The sequence below is a fragment of the Phyllostomus hastatus genome, unplaced genomic scaffold (genome assembly GCF_019186645.2).
Source record: "Phyllostomus hastatus isolate PE091 unplaced genomic scaffold, TTU_PhHast_1.1 phas_contig_1162, whole genome shotgun sequence".
NCBI lineage: Eukaryota > Metazoa > Chordata > Mammalia > Chiroptera > Phyllostomidae > Phyllostomus > Phyllostomus hastatus.
In genome coordinates this window covers 9,134,062-9,144,895 of record NW_025333537.1, presented here as the reverse complement: position 1 = coordinate 9,144,895, position 10,834 = coordinate 9,134,062, and the positions used below count along the sequence as shown (strand labels likewise).

The following is a 10,834-nucleotide window of genomic DNA, read 5'->3' as shown; positions in this document are numbered from 1 at the left end:
CCTGGGGAGAGCATAGAAGGAGGCTCAGAGGACATGGGAGCCAGTGGTCCTGGAGAGCTTCCTGGAGTAGGGGGACCAGGGCTCCTATAGAGGCCGGTTTGTACAGGCACGGGCCGAGGCAAGCAAGAGCAGAGCTGAGGGTCCGGACGGAATCAGAATGGGGCTGCTGGAGTCGCGGCAGGTAGGCTCAACAGAGACGCGGATTATCGAGGCCGGGTGGGGTTGGGATCCTTCCCCGGGTGGTGATGAAAGCTGCGGTCTCTATTGCACCGAACAGCCGGGCGCGCGCAGATAAGGCCCAGAAGGAGGGAGTCGGCTGGGGCGCGCCCCCTGGAGGCCAGGCAGCTGGGCCCGGCCCGGCCCCGCCCCGCCCATGCCCCGCCCATGCCCCGCCTCTTCAGTATCTGACCCCGCCCCCGCTGGCTGAGGAACTTGGTGGTCTGCGGGCGCTACGTGGGTGGGGCCAAAGTTGCTCCGCCCCTCGGACCTTTCATTCCCTTCTTTAGGCTGCGCGTTGCGAAATCGGGTGGGCGAGATGTGGGCGTGGCCTAACAAAGCCCCTCCTGTTGCCGGCCCGCGTTGGAGACGCTAAGACCAGGCCAGCCAGGGAGAAGCCGGTTGATGGGCGGGGTCAGGTCCGGCCCGAGCCCCTCGGGCTGAGTCTGGCTCGCGGTTGACATGGGCGGAGTTCGTGTAGCCCCGCCCAGGCCCCGCCCAGGCCCCGCCCCTGCCGTGGCCGCCCTCCCCCGCCGGGCTGCGCTCTCTCAGCCGGTTCCTCTTTACATAACGGCGCGGGGCGGCATGGGCTCGGGCCACCGCCTCCGCCCGGCGGCCCGCCCGGACTATCGCGGCCCGCGGTGGCGACGGCGGCAGCAGCAGCAAAGTTTCCCCGGCGGCGGCCCGGGGGCGCATCCCCCCGCAGCTGTCAAGCTCTGGCGGCGGAAATGATGAGACGCTGGCCATTTTCCGAGCCCGGGTTTCCTGCCTGAGCCCGGCTTGAGCGAGCCGAGAGCCAGGAGCCGGCGCGCAGAGGGAACGTGCCCGGGGCGGGGGCCCGCCCGCCCCCTCGGGATTTCGTGGGGCCAGGGGCGCGCGACGCCATGGGCCGGCCGGGCCCGGACCCCCTCTCTCTCAGGTAAGCTCGCCTTCCCAAGCGCTCGCGTCCTCGGGGACGGGAGGGCTTTAATGGGGGAAGAGGAGGCCCGTGTCCAGTTCTGCTCAGTGTCTGCGCACTCGTACGACAGCCTGAAATGTTGTCCTGTAGCTAACTCGAATGGGGGCGTTCCCGGGGTGACCCTTCTTCAGCGCCTGCGACACCCTCCCAGTGACACCCCCACCCACACACGTGCTGGGGATGTAATGGGGGTAGCCCAGGCGGCGAGGGAGACACCGAGAGGGTATGGCCAACACTGCCAGTCCGCCTCTTTAGCAGCCCAACCCGTTGAGGGCAGCAGTCCCCCTCAACTTGTGATCGGTGAGGAAGGGTCGGGGGTCACTGCTAGGTACCTTGAAAGTGAAAGTGGTCCAACTGAGGCTGTGAGAATAGGAGAGCCCTCCAGCCTCGGCTCACTCCCTCTCCCCGGCCAGGCCATGTGGCTAGGAGAGTAGCACCCCGATTTTGGAAGCCCCTCTCCCCACTCCTTGCATTGTGGAGGTAAGCCGGGTCAGATGCCCCCATGCCACTGAATTTGGAGGTTCACAAGGTTTAGGGGGTCCTAGAGGCCAGGTCTCTTTGGCCATGGACCCTCACAACTAGGACCTGGGGCTCCAGGGGAATTCTCCCACCAAAGGAAGGGTGGGGTGGGGTGCGGGACATCGGACTGATAGGTCAGCAGGGCTGGGAGGGTATTTCAGAGGCCTTCCATGCCCAGTGAAGAAACCCCTCCCTCCCTTCGGCCACCAGGGCTTTTGGAATGATGGGGACTGCATTTGAGGAACTGCGTTTGCCTGTCCCGCTGCTGCTTTTTCTCTTTAGTTTCCTCATTCCCCTGTTTCTCTTCCCCATTCCCGGGGCCACGATGATGTAGGTGAGGAGGTCACTGCCTGCAGCTGGGGGCCTCCAGGGAGGGGCCTGGCCAGGCCGGACCTAGGGGGAGGAAGTGAAATTGGGGTGTGGGCAGGGGCTTGAGAGCAAAGGGCCTGGCGATGCAATGTCTGCAGGGCCATGGTCCAGCTTTGGGGGCAGGAGGGGCTGAGACCCGCGCCCCCTTTGCCTGGGAGGTGAGCATCCCCTGACACCCACCCGCTGCCAGGCTTAGCTGGGGCCGCCAGCCCATTCCGCATTCCCACTTGTAGCCCAGCCACGGGGCCCCTGCCAGGGCGGTGGGCGCATAGGTCTCCAGGGCTGTGGGCTCGAGTCGTGTCTGGATTTCCCGTCACTGACCTGGCCGCCAGAGCGAGCGGAAACAGCTCTGGCGGCTCCTCAGAGCCTGTGGGGGCTGGAGACCCAGCCCTAATAGGGGGAGAGCAGGCAGAGGCCGCCTGGGCGGCCTGGGGTCAGTGAATGAGAGGCCAGGGCCTGTTGGGGAAGCTGGAAGGGTTTCTAATACACTTTTTCTGAGCCTTTTCCCACAACCCCCCTCGGGGAGGGAAAACCCTTCTGAGCCAAAGGGTGAACATTCCTAGAACTTGTTGGAGTCCCTGCGGGCTACAGAGGCCGAGGCAGGGAAGGGGGCAGGACTGAGGACCTTCAGGGGCTCAGCAGTGGCAGAGGAGTGTCCTGGAGGCTTAGATTCAATTCTCTCACCGCCTCCTTTCCAGCTGAGGGTGGGGGCAAGTGGTGACACCGGTGAGCCTCAGTTTCCCATTATGTTAAATGGGGTAACAGCAGGTTTGTGGTAGAGACTTCAGGAGCCAGTGTCTGAGAAGCACCTGCTGCCTGGCAGAGAAGGGGTTCAGTTACAGGTGGAGGTGGCGATGTTACCGTTGCCATCACGAGTGTTACTGGCTACGGTCTGTGGAGTGTTTGTTAGTGGGCACCTTGGGCACCTCCTGCATGGTCAGCTCCGGGCTCCCTGAGTCTTGGGGAGAAGAATTCTGAAGACTCAGGCAGGTTGTGTAGATGGTGCTTCCTTGGCTATGAGACCTTGCTTAACCACACCAGCCTCGGTTTTCTCATCTGTCAAATGGGAGTGTACCTGCTTCTTAGCGTCCTTGGGACCACACATATGTGAATTCACCAAGTGTTTACAAACGCATGACCAGGAGGAGGAGGGGCGATAATGATGAGATTGTTATTATACTGTCTGTCCCGGATGTGAGCTCTGCTTGTTCTCCTATCAGGTCCTCCCCCTCCCCGCTCTTCTGGACGCTGGGCATGAGCTTTCTCTGATAGGGAGAACTTTATTTTTTTTAACTTTTATTTTATTTATTTTTTGGAGAGAAGGGAAGGAAGGGAGAAAGAGAGGGAGAGAAACATCGATCAGTTGCCTCTTGCCGGCCCCCAACTGGGGACCTGGCCTGCAACCCAACCATGTGCCCTGTCTGGGAATCAAACTGGTCACCTTCGGTTCACAGGCTGGCGCTCAGTCCACTGAGCTGCACCAGCCAGGGCTGACAGAACTTTTTTTTTCTTTTTTTAAAGATTTTATTTATTTAGTTTTAGAGAGGGAAGGGAGGGAGATAGAGGGAGAGAGAGAGACATCAATGTGCGGTTGCTGGGGGCCCTGGCCTGCAACCCAGGCATGTGCCCTGACTGGGAATCGAACCTGCGACACTTTGGGTCGCAGCCCGCGCTCAGTCCACTGAGCTACGCCAGCCAGGGCTGACAGAACTTTCTAATACAAGTCAAACTCTGCCTGAGACCAGCAGGTGCTGGATGGGGAGCCCTGCTGCAGCTCAGCCTGGGGGCCCCCTGGGATGTCTGGGTCCCAAGGTGCCACCCGGGACCTCCTGGATGGAACCTCTCTTTGGGCAGAAAGGGGTGGGGCTGGAGGCCCCTCCCACTGCCTGTCCTGGCACCCGCCCACTTTGAGTGGCAGTGACAGGGTGCATAAAGCACTTAGTACTGGGCCCGGCACTTAATAATAATAGTTGTTATTATTATTATTATTATTATTATTATTATTATTATTATTTAAGTGAGAGGCCTTTGCTGTTAAGTTGCCAGTTCTCCCTGGCAGCAGCATGGGCTTTGAAGCCAAATATGGGCTCTGCCAGCCTGTAGCTGTGAGGCCTTGGGCAAGTGACCTGACGCCCTTGGGCCTCACCTGCCCATTGAGGGCGGAGAATCCCAGCCTCTCCAGGTTCTGTGAGCCTGTATGTGAGCTCATATTCTAAGCGTGTGAGCCTGGCAGAGTGCTGGGGGTAATTTCTGGGGCTCTGTGACCTTGGGCTTGTCCCTTAACCCCCCTGAGCAACAGGTCTCCTCCTCTAGGACATGGGAGTACAGGTGACTTCACAACAAGGTTGTTCTGAGGAGAGGCAGGTACGGAGCCTCACACACAGTCAGCGCTCAGTCAGCGTGGGCGACTGCTGTTAATGCCCGGGAGGGGCTGGCACTGAATCGCCAGGTTCCCTGGGAGAGGGTCCCTAGGGGGCCCTGGTTGTGCAGCGCTTGGGGCTGGGAGGGGCAGGAAGCTGCTTCCATCTGGCAGGCAGGAGAAGCCGCCTCGCGGAGTCCAAAGGTGTAATGCCAGTTGCGAGTTCCCAGCTGCCCCTCCTCCCCGAGGAAACTGAGGCGGGCAGGCCGCCCAGGGGAAGTGACTCAGCTGGGGTCACTAGCTGAGTCAGGCCTAATTGGACCCAGGAGCCCTGCACCCCAGCTCCCTGGCTTCCGGGGGCCTGAGGTCCCTTGGGAACCAGGCGGGTCCAAAGGCCACAGCTGGATACTGCTTGCTCCGGCCCTGAGGCCTGGGTGACCAGCTCTCCTCTCGGTCAGGGCTCCAGGGTCCCCCGGCCACCACTGGATGCTCAGCCCCGCGTCCTTCCTCCCAGCAGGGGCAGAGGGCACTTCCCCAGGAGAGCAGGTCCTCCCGCCGGCGTCCCCGGCTCGCCCAGGCCGGAAACACGGCAGCTGAGCAGATGGCTGGAGGATTTTTCCTCCCACGCCACCCTGTCAGGGGTCGGCGAGGGGGGCCGGGCTGCAGGCTTCCTTGCGAGCCAGGCCTGGAGCCTCTGGGGGCCAGCCCGGATGTGGGCCCCCACCCTGGCTGGCCAGGGGGAGGCTGCCGCTGCCCCAAGCGTCCCCAGGGAGGCCTGGGAGGGAGGAAGTTTGTGCCCTGCTCACCGGGAGCTGACTCACAGGGCGCCTGACGGCGGGGGCTGGGGGAGCCCGGCCTTGGGGGCCCGGGGGACTGGAGATGGGATTGGCGGAGGTGGACACAAAAGGGCCCTTGGCAGGGAGTCTGGCCTTGGAGAGCTGGCACTCCGGTGGTGTCGTGTCACAGGAGGGCCCAGAGAGGGTGATGAGTGTGGGGAGAGTCACAGGAGTGGGTGGGCTTGAGGGCAGCCCTCCTGAATCGCCCCAAAGCAGCCCCGCTGGGTGGGGGGAGGGGGAGCTTGCTGAGCTGCTTCCCCTCGTGGAAGTCAGTCTCACCCTGCTCTCCTCTGCCCGGGGGCAGTTAACCAGAAAAAGTCGCAGGCTGGGACGGAGAGGGTGGGGTTTGGAGAGCACGGCCCATTCTTGGTGGGGGGGGGGGGGCGGATGGCCCCTGTCGTCCCCGCCTCCCCCACAGGCCCGGCTGGGCCTGGGTGTCAGTCTGGGGCGGGGGCAGAGGAAGCAGAGGGCATTTCCGGTCTGGCAGACTGTACCGGTCTGATAAATGTCCCTGAGCGTGAGGGGACCCAAGAGAGTGCATCAGGGCCCCGCTGGCAGCCCGAGGGTCTAGGGCAGACCCCACCTCTCAGCCTGCAGGGGCCCCAGAGCCTTTGTTCCCTGCTCCCCAGGGCTGCTCCACGGGGAGCTTGAATGTGCGCAAGGGCCGTGGGCCACCGGCCGGGCAGTGTGTGCTGGGGTCCCCCCAGCTCTCTGGGCCTCCCTGGGCAGAGGGTCTCAGCTCCTGGAGAAGGTGGTGGTGTGGGTGGGAAAGACAGAAATGCTCCCTGTGGCCTGGAGTCAAACCTGGAGGCCTCCCCAGAAGAGGTGTCTCTGAAGGTTTGAGACTTCCTGCCCAAACATCTGTGAGCTGGGGGCAGGGCTGCTGGGGACCTGAGGGAGGGCGGAGGCTCTGTTTGGCTCATTTTAACTCCGTTTACCACAATTTAAAATATCCTCCCCAAACCTTGGCAGGTAGAATTCCCACAGGTGGGTAGGCGCCTTCTCTGCACCTGGGCCCGACAGTTTAAAGGGACATGGTAGCTTGCCGAGATTGCATTACCCAGGGTGATCGGATGGGGGCAAGTCTGAGAGCCCCATCTCAGGGGTCACGGCCCCACGCCAGGAGCCAGGGCTCCCAGCTGTGTCAGAGCCTGACGTCTCCCTGACTGGGCGGAGGCTTGAGGGTCCCCTAGGACGGAAATGCTTCAGTGAGGGACACCAGACAGCAGGCTAAGACTTCGGGGCCCTCACCAGGTCGCCCTCCGCGGGCACTCCCGTGGACACGGTGGTTCTGACGGTGGTTCTGAGTCCGGGGTCCTGGGAGGCGGACCCGCCCCGACACTGCCCCTCAGCCGGGCCAGAGAAAGCTGTCTCCATCTCCTTGTGTTTGCGGTGGGGGCTTGGGGGCCGGGCGCCAGGAGAGGATCTTCTGGCATCACATCCTCCTCATCCTCACCCTGCTGTGGCACTGGGGAGTCCCGGAGCCCTCCCCGACAGCTGGGGAGTCCCTGTCCCAGAGGCCAGACTGAGCAGGTGGAGGACCTCTGGGCGTGCAGACCCCTCTGGGTGGAAAGCTGTTCGCCCCACTGGCTGCCCAGGTTCCTGGGTGCTGCGGTCGGGGGACCGAGGTGCCCAAACGTCCCTCCAACTCCTGCTCCACCGCCTCAGCCTGGGGGCTCCTGGGAACCCCCAGGTGATTAATCATTGCTTTCTGTCCAGAGCTTTTTAGCCCCTGACCCCAGGGTTGGCATGATCTGATCAACTTCCCCTCCTCCTGGCTTGGCACCTAGTAAGTGCTCAATAAACAGCCGCCACCTGAGCCGAGGCGCAAGATGGAGACTGGCTTCCCATGGCCTGGCTGCCCACAGCGCCAGAAGCCTCCTGGCACCGCTGCCTCCCTGCTCTGGGCCACAGCTGGCCATTTCCTGCCCGAAGCAGCCGCCTCTCCCCTGAGAAGGCCTTTTGTTCGGTTCCCGTGATGCCCCCGCCCTGCCCACCAGGCCAGACCCTCCCCGTGGTTTCCCCTGGCTGGCGGGCCTGGGCTCCTCGGGAGCCGGCCCTCCTCCTCCCTAACAATAATCGTAATAAAGTGGCCACGGCCACGCGTTTCTGGAGCCCTGCGCCAAGCACCCTGCAGACATCAGTCCCTAGAATACTCCTAGCAGATGCCCAGAGAGCACCAGCCCATTTCACAGGTGGAGACACTGAGGCTCGGGGGGAAGCCCCTCTTCTGCAGCACCTGGCAAGGAGGTGACCCCAGGTTTGGTTGGCAGTTCCACCACAGAGAGGTCGTCTGGGTGGGGGCAGAGGTCTCGGCGGGTTCCTCAGACCCCCACTCACTCACTGCCTTTTCTGTCGGCCCTCCTGGGTCAGCGGCGTGGCTCTGGAGTGCGCCATTTGCAGCCCATCTGGACCCCGAGAGTTCATTAATTCATACAGCTGGCATTTCTGAGTTCCTGCTGTGGCCGGGCCCTGGGGAGCGGGCAGGGACGGGAGGGCCTCCCAGTCCGCTGGCCGCACAGCCCTGGTGGAGGGAGGTAAATGGTAGGCAGCAGGGCTCATGTGTACTGAGAGCGAGCTGGGTTCTAATCCCAGCCCTGCCCCTCGCCGGCCCCGTGAGCCGGGGAGAGCCACTCCTCCAGCACCTCGGTTTTCTCAGCTGTAAGTTGGGCATAACTCGGGGACTCCCCCTCCGACGGGGAATGAGAGAATAATGCGTCTGCCGCGGAGCAGGGCACACAGCACGAACAAGCATCGCCTGTTTTGTTTCCTTATTTTCACCCTGTGGCTATTTCCCTGACCACCTGGTGCGCTGGGGACCAGGAGCTGAATGAGACCTTTATACTCCTGCCTGGGTCACACTCATCCATTCCACAGACACTCACTGGGAAGAGTCTTCTTTGTGGGGTTCACTCGGCACCCACGGGCATTTCGGGGGTACCTCCTGCCGTCCATCCTGAGCTGCGGCACCTCTCTGTGCCTCAGTTTCTCCAGCTATAAAACAGGAGCCGTTGTCGGCCCTACCTCTGAATGCTGTCACAAGGCTTGGCGGGGGGGGGTCCTTGTTTTGCCAGGGCAGTCAGAAAAGTGTGTGCGATGCAGTGAGTGCTCAGGACACGTCACTCTTGGGGAGGAGCTGGAACGTGGGCCATGGTGAGGAGGGGGCCATCTATCGCCTGCACAGGGGCGGAGCCCGGAGTGGGCACAGCTGTGCCGAGAAGGCTCCTGCTAGGGTTTGGCCCCGCAGGCGGACTTCGAGACTGACACGCAGGGGCGGCCAGGGACAGGTGTTCAGGCAAAGGGGCAGGCAGGCGGGCAGAGGCCCAGGGTGCACAGGAGGTGGGCTGGCCCATTGTCTGCCGGAAGAGTGAGAGGCTGCAGATCCAGCCGGACTCCTGCACTCGTTCACTCAACAGGCACTTGCTGAGCTCCGGCTGTGTGCCGGGAGCTCCTGCTCGGTGCCGGAGCCGCCGCAGAGCGGGGAGCCCCTGGCCTCGTGGAGCTCGGTTTGGTGGGAGGACAGGCGCCGATCACACAGTCGTAGATGCCGAACGACAGTGTCTCGCTGTGCGGGTTGGCGAGTTCAGGGGGGCTGCTCGCCTGCGAGGCCCGAGCAGGCCGCGGGCAGGCGGGGCTGCAGGATGCCGGTGCAGTGACCGCCCAGAGGCGGTGGGGGCCAGTGGGGGCCTGGGTCCGGCATCTGAGCGCTCTAGTCCCCAACCTGAGAGGACAGCGCCTGCCGCGCCTGTGTCAAGGCAAGCTGCAGGGTTGGCCGGGGCCCAGGACACTCCCACGTGCAGGCGCAAGCCTTCCCCTCAGCGACGGGGTGCGTGTTCTCACGGTGTGACGGTCAAGGGCATGTGTGGCTCCTCGCCCTTCCCTCTGTCTGGCAGCTTTTACTGACTGCCTACTCTGCGCAAAGAGCCTAATGTGTGTGGGTGCTCAGCCCTGGGCTGTCTTGGGTGTCCTTCTTCGACCAGCGGCGGTGACACCACCATGGTCTGGACATGGTGGGGTGACAGAACCCCAGTTTTGGGGCTCAGGTCTCCATCCGAGCCCCCTTTTTAAGGACCCCTTGCAGCTGTCATATGAGGCCGATACCACACTGCTCCCTGTTTGACAGGAGAGGAGCCCTGGGTTCAAAGAGGTCCAGTTGGGTATCGGGGGCCACCCAGCCCGTGTGTGTGTGTGTGTGTGTGTGTGTGCACGTGAGTGAGATGCAGCCTCAGGAGAGGGAGCATTTCTGTCTGGGTCTCCGGCACTGCTGCATCCCCAGGGCCTGGCACAGTGTCTGGCACGTAGTAGGCCCTCAGTAATATTTTGGGGGGCAGGCAAATAAGCAGCCATGATTCTGTGTCCCCCAGTGGGGGCTGGAGCGCAGCCGGGCCCAGCTGGAAGGAGGCCAGTACTGGTGGTGCCCTGGGGTTCAGCACCGCGGACAGCAGAGGGCGGGGGGCTTCCGCCCCTCAGATGGGCGCGAGGAGGGACCTGAGGGGCGGAACAGAGGGGAGCCCGAGCCCCAGCCCCAGCCCCGACGGGCGGGCAAAGGTCGGCTGAGCAGGAAATACCTTTGCACCTTCCCTGAGCCTAGGCAGTCTGTCCCTCTCCATTTGTGGCTTTGTGTTTATTGGCAGCAATACATGGCCCTTGTAACATTCAGATAACAATAAAAACAGCCAACCCTTACTGTGCTTTTCCTAGTCTCCGAGGCCTTTACATTAATTAACTCAGTCCCCATAATGCTCCAGTGCGGCAGGCACAGTCATGGCCCCCACTGTACACACGGGGACACTGAGGCAGGGAGAAGCTGAACAACTCACCCAAGGTCACACAACTAGTAAGTGCTGGCGCTGGGCTCTGAACTCAGCCTCCCGGCTCCGTGTTTCTGGGTTTTGTTTTCAAAGAGGAGAAACGTCAAGTTTGAATATCTGTGCATGGGGCATTCACATAGACCAGAAGTTCCAGAGACAGGCCACCCCGGGCGTCTGAGACGCTCCGGATGAAGGAGAAGGGCTGGAGGGGTTTTAGACTTCGGAAGGGAGACTGGGTGATTGGCAGGTGGCTGGGGAAGAGCTGGACACACCCTGCAGGAAAATCCTTGCGAGGAGACAGAAACCACGGGACGCGGGGAGCCGCAGCGACGGGCTCTGTGTTGTCAACCACACCTTCTGGTGAAGAGTCGCCGTGGTCGTCCTGGGTTACTTGTCGCCTGCACCCCAGGCCTGGTCCCCCGGCCACAGAGGTCGCCACGGTTCCCCGGGTGGGTTTGCTCCAGCCACGCCGTCCTCGCCCACCACGCACGCGCATCCGCGTGCCCACGAACGCCGGCGGTGGGGTTCTGTGCGTGTGTCAGCAGGGCCGCGCCGCCTGCGTCGCTCTGTGGTTTGCTTTGTTTGCTTCGTGGTGTCCCCTGGAGATCTCACCGAGGTGGCGGCACCGGTCTCCACATCCTCCCCCGCTGCTGCAGGAGATCCCAGCCTGCAGGTGCGCCACGGGCTCCGGCTGAAGGGCAACGGGGCTGTGGCAAGACAAGAGTCTGAGGTGTCCCAAGTGACAGCAACAGGCTGAGAGCGAGAG

The 10,834-nt window shown here is 62.6% G+C and overlaps 1 protein-coding gene across 4 annotated transcripts in view; it reads left to right on the top strand.

Annotated features, from left to right (window-relative positions):
* Positions 1 to 773: 773 nt before the first annotated feature.
* Positions 774 to 10,834, top strand: part of SH2B3 (SH2B adaptor protein 3) — a 34,190-nt gene continuing 24,129 nt past the window's right edge. For all 4 annotated transcript variants that reach the window (XM_045845263.1, XM_045845253.1, XM_045845244.1 and 1 more), the window contains exon 1: positions 774 to 1,135. The gene's annotated coding sequence lies outside the window, so the exon portion shown is untranslated. The remainder of the gene's footprint in view (positions 1,136 to 10,834) is intronic.